At 34.1% G+C, this 5,760-nt stretch overlaps 1 long non-coding RNA gene across 1 annotated transcript; it reads right to left on the reverse strand.

Moving 5' to 3' along the window:
* Positions 1–804: 804 nt before the first annotated feature.
* On the reverse strand, positions 805–4,958 carry LOC135222083 (uncharacterized). Its single transcript, XR_010316170.1, has 3 exons — positions 4,828–4,958; positions 4,302–4,568; positions 805–1,682 (listed from the first exon to the last, which is right to left on the reverse strand). It is a non-coding gene; the product is annotated as an uncharacterized LOC135222083 (long non-coding RNA).
* Between the last annotated feature and the right edge of the window lie 802 nt (positions 4,959–5,760).

A 5,760-nucleotide genomic window follows, 5' to 3' on the forward strand; every position in this document is an offset into this window, starting at 1 on the left:
TTCCTGATCAGCATTGAGAACATTTCGGGTTTACAACCGAATCATCTTGTTGGCCTGTTTGGTAGCTATGACTTACCCTGCCTTTTCTGTAGTGGGAGGGCAATTGCTTGTATTTTCGTTGATTGATGAATCAGGTGTCATGTTATACAACTAATGCATAAGTGGATGGTTTATTTTTCAGTTTTTGTTGCAGACATGAAATTTTTACTTACCCAGATCTTTGGGAATAAAGTTACTTGTAATGGATAACTTGATATAAAATATGATTGTGTTACTTATCAAGACATACATTTGAATAAAAGGTGGTTTTACTTTTGTGAAGTAGTATGAAAATGATTGACCTAGCCGAGTCTTCGAATCAGTTGTTGCTAAGTAATTGTGTTGGGTGCTTTCAGAGTAGAATCCCTGGGCTGTTCAAATAGCACATCATTGTAGTAAGAAAGTGTTTGTACTTTGACTAAATGCATATAAAAGAATTGTCTGGTGTTCAGAGACAGCTTTTTATGACTTGTTAAAAATTTTACAGAAAGAAAAATTATAAAGGTTCAGAAAATGATTGCATATACTATTCCTTTATATATTTCTCAAGTTCCTGTTTTAAGTTTATAAAGACTGTTATTTTTTGTATATACTCTATTTACCATGCAGTATATTATTTACCATGCAGTATATGGAACAGTTGAAAAAATGATTGTTTTACAGATTTTTGTTACTAATTACACTGGTTCCCAATTGCACTAAGTCGAGTTGTTTTTTAATTGTTTTACTTGGAATGTAAAAGGTCAAGAAAGGCAAATAAACATGGAATTTAAAAAATAGTTTATTATCCAAAGTGATTTTAAAGTATGAAGAAGCAAATATCAAATTTTTTTGCTCCACTTAGTTCACTCAGATTATCTTTGCCCTTGAATATTTAATGAGTGATTAGGTGAGCTTTTAACAACTCATTAGATCAGAAAATCTTTGGATCACAAATTACGGTTTCCTTCAAGAATATAAGAACTTTAACTGACAATGACTGATGATGGTGCTAGCATTGCAATCTTTTGGGAGGGAATTAATCCATCTGTTTTGATCATGTGCTCCTGTTGTCCATGTCATTAACTTTCATAATGCACCTGTCTGATTTGCAAAGGTGGCTTTAGATATGTTTCTTTTTATGTAACTCCAAATATTCTCCAAGCCCCCTCTGAAAAGTTATAACATGCCCTTGGATCAAACCTGTATGGAGACAAAACAGGACCACAATGAGTTTGGTTGATGGAGGATAAATTTTGACTGCACTACCAAGACAGTGCAGCCTATAGTCAAGCCAAAATTACTATGAACATGACCATCACTAGCTGCATTGCCAAACTTCTTTCTGACTTATATGCCGACTACAGTTTCTCAATTGATGTATGTACTACAGATTAAAGAATTAGACTATTTAAAATGGTTTCCTATAATTCTGATATGAGTAAACAGATGACAGACTAATAGGATATCAGTTATGTACAAAACATTTGATTATAATTTCGAATGTACATATAGTGAACGCCAACAACTTTCAAACGATCTCCGTGATTGAAAGTCAGAGTATTTGAGTCTTCAGGTCAATATCCCCTGTGAGTGAAGTAAGAAGTCCTGAAGATCTGCTGGATATCTTGATTTCATGGCCTTGGTCTATCACCGCAGTCAACCTTACGAGAAAATAAATTTATGATGAAAAATCAGTCTTTAGTTTTGAAATACTAAATATCAATGGAGATGGATAATAGTGTTAATGAGCAAATTATATTTCTAGCAGGGAGTATTTTTAGATGAGAGAGAGAGAAAAAAAACCACACACACACAAAGTCACATTCATACTTTAAATTGTCAGATTGTTGGTAATTCCCTGTGCAAAAATCTCCACATTAGCCAGTTCGTACCTACAGAAAATGCTCACAAGATACAAATCGAAATTACACGTTACTCTAACTCTTATCTTGTAAGTCCTGAGCTTCCTGGATGCTAAAATTCCTTTCTAATACCTTTCATTCTATTTATCCAGCACTTTCTTAGTCTATCTCACCTTCCTCCCCATCACTTTTGAACCTATCCTACTTCATAATTTCCACATGACTATACCATCTCAATATAATCTGATTCAATTTTTCATGTATGCTACGCTTTTAGTACTTTTTCTCTGGTATTATCAAATTCTTACACTGGTCTCTCCTACAACTTCCCTTAACTATATTCATTGTTGTATTATCTGCAAGCAACCAGTCCATAACTCATTTTCAATCCAGTGTTTTTTTTTATCATACAACCTGGCCCCTGCATCTATTTTTGCATCACCCCATCCAGAAACATACTGAACAGTCACAATTACATAACGCAAACATGTTTAACCCTTAACAGCTGGGCTAAAAAATCAATATGCAGTGCAAGACATGCAAATGCACATGGTGAAAAAAAATTAAATTAAGAAAAAAATTCTAAAAAATTCTCCCTACCTTCCACAAGTAGTTGAAAATGGGTATTCACAACCAATGGTGGGGCCTCTTTTACAAGGCAAAAGCAAATTTTACCAAGTTATACATGACTTTTCTAATAACCAATCAATCTAATAATTTTATTTTATTTTGTAAAATTATAATTACAGCTCACAATACCATGAGATAAGAACTAATATCAGTAGCAATTTCTGAGTATATTTGTTGTAAAATGTTTGTGTAAATTTACAGAGATCAAAGATGCAGTTACTTTTTTAGATTATACATGTGTTTTCTCATCTCATATTTCTTTGCACTTTTTGCAAAGTTACAATTATAACTGACATATAAAATATAAGAACTAAAACCAACAGCAACCCCTGGGTATATTTATGAGCAAATATATAAATAGATGTCATGCGACACACACACACACACTATATGCCCCATTAAAGTCAAGTAGTACAGAACTGACTCATGAGATGCCTAGAATCGATGATCTCAGCCAGTCCAAAAGTTGCATTTGGTAAATTTATGGGCTATTGAAATAACGGAACCTTTTTCCCGCTTGATTTCTCCACATCAATGTCTTGTATCATACTCGCCAGGAGGTCCGTCCACTACTCAGGCCCCCTGGCCAAAACGATCTTTCATAACTTTGGATGATCGGAATACTGGGGGGAGAGTAAAATGGCCTTTGCTGATGTACAGAACTGTTCAAGTGCAGGATTGTCATCAGTTTATCATTTTCATTTCATTTCTCATTTTTCCATCTAGCCATACTTTCATTTCATCGCTGAATGATCTTATAGGTCCCAGCGCTTGGGCTATGCCCTAAATTCCATAATCCATCCATCCATCCGTCCACTACTCAAAACCTGTTGTCGTTATTCATAAGAGGTTATCTGTCCATTAACAGTTAACCCTTACACCACGGGCAATATATTAAGCACAACCGCCATGGGCAAACTTTAAGATTGGGCAATTAAAAAAAATATAAATAAAAAATCAGTGGAAAGAAGATATGCAAATGCACAAGATGTAAGAAAAAGCATTTAAAATTTTTTCTGTACCCTCCATGGGAAGCTGAAAGTGAATACATGTACAATGTCCAAAACACTTGTAAAAATATGCTAATTTTACAAAATTATACATGTTTTTTTTAATGATTTATTTTATGACATTATAATTACAGCTCATATAATATAACAGATAAGAACTAAAATCAGTAACAAATTCTGGGTATATTTATTGCCGAAGTGTTTTATCGAAATGGGGAGATGCAGTACCTTCTTGTGAGGTATACATGCTTTTTCTAATATTTCTTAGCACTTTCCTTTGCAAAATTACAATTATAGCTGACATACATACTATCATAAAAGATAAGAACTAAAACCAACACAATTATGGCTAACATACATACTATCATAAGAAAATGTGAACTACAACCAACACCAAACCCTGGGTATATTTAGGAGCAAATAAATAAAAAGATGTCAAGGGATAGCGAGTGGGCAGTGCATTTTCCCAACAAGTCTTAAGGCACACTGAACCCCTCTGTCCTTTAGTACTGAGGTACTAGTTGCCATAAGTCATTTATGGCCCACTGAAGTGATATGAACAACTTGCCCACTAAATTCATCGAAACCGTATGGATCATGATATTAGCCCGGCATTCGCTCAAAACCTGTTATAGTTCCTCATATGATGATGATCATCCAGTAAGGGTTAAAACCCAACTGTAAACCAAATTCTCTCTCTCTCTCTCTCTCTCTCTCTCTCTCTCTCTCTCTCTCTCTCTCTCTCATGCACAGACAGAAAGACCATAAGAAGACTTACATTGACAGCCCAGTCACAGGCCGGCAGGGCATCATTCCAAAGTAGTCCTGGCCTGCAGGTGACTTCCCAAGCAATGGCCTCTGCGCCACACTCACAAAATTTGGAGCAGTCATCAGGATGAGAGTAATACACAGGGAATTCTTCCACATGATGAGGACAGCCCTTGGAGACTTCATCCGGGCATGGGACCAAAGGGCTGGCGGGGATGCCCTTGAAACACTGCATCAAAGCAATAGAGAGAACAACAACAAGCGTGGAAGTCTTCATCTGAAAAGAATAGAAATTAGGAAAATATAAAGGAATTAAAAATGAAACTGACTAGAGATGGTCATCAAGTTTACAAGCAGCTCTGTTGAGAATCAATTCCCATTTATTATATAAATAACTTCAATTTGAACTTTTATTGTTTATGAAAATCATTAAATTTTATTTTCTTTAGCATGAGAAAAGAAGGATAATTTGCAATACATAAAGATCCTGTTAAACCATATTTTCATTCAATTAGGAAATAATCACAATTACTCACTGTCTGTGAAAATTAGATGGTAACGTGAACAAGTCTGCTTTCGGAGTCAGTTCTAATTCAGGTATGGCCAAGAGAGTCACCATAGCCCCAAATTTATATACCCATATCATGCTCTTAGTTGCCAGGGGTGGGGCTGGATCTTCATGTACAGGTAAATCCATAATTATTTACTACCTAACTTGACTGATAACCTTTGTTGATAAAGAATCATTTACACTTTTCATAATAGTATAGAGGACAATTCCTTTTGAGTTTAGTATGACATATTTGATTTTCAATTTCTTTTTAGTAGTCAAATCGACTTTCAGAGCTGTGAAAAATTCTGTTCATTGCTGTATTTCATTCACATTGCCTAAAAGATATTATCACATAGACCTTGTGATGTAATAAATCCTGAAAATCTTTCCCTTACAGTTAAAATAATTCATGATAAGGGAAATATGAACGTTAACTTCTGATAAAATACCAATTACTTAATCCATGTTCAGTCACAATGCTATTGGCTTAGCTAAAGCAAGATAGTATATACTTGTATTTATAAAATCATCACAAGATATTACAACATACATATACATATATACTACTATGTCTTGGCCATGTTTTAGGAATGATTGTATAATTACACACTGCTTTAAGATGCTAGTAAAAATATAATGTATCAATAAACACTGCTGCATAACAATTTTTTTCTAATTTTTGAACATTTGGGATATTTATTTTTTATATTTAATCCTATTTTATAACCATGGAATACCCTTATTAATTAAGAGTTTTAGTCTTCTTGTTGAATATGCTTCACACTCATTTTTTAGGGTACTTGCCTTTTTCACTATTAATTTGTTATATGCACTATAAATTTGTTATATGCAGAGATAAAAGTCCATTTTGACTCCTATATTATCAGAATTATCATCAAGTCAAATTCTGTCACAA

Source organism: Macrobrachium nipponense, chromosome 20 (genome assembly GCF_015104395.2).
Source record: "Macrobrachium nipponense isolate FS-2020 chromosome 20, ASM1510439v2, whole genome shotgun sequence".
NCBI lineage: Eukaryota > Metazoa > Arthropoda > Malacostraca > Decapoda > Palaemonidae > Macrobrachium > Macrobrachium nipponense.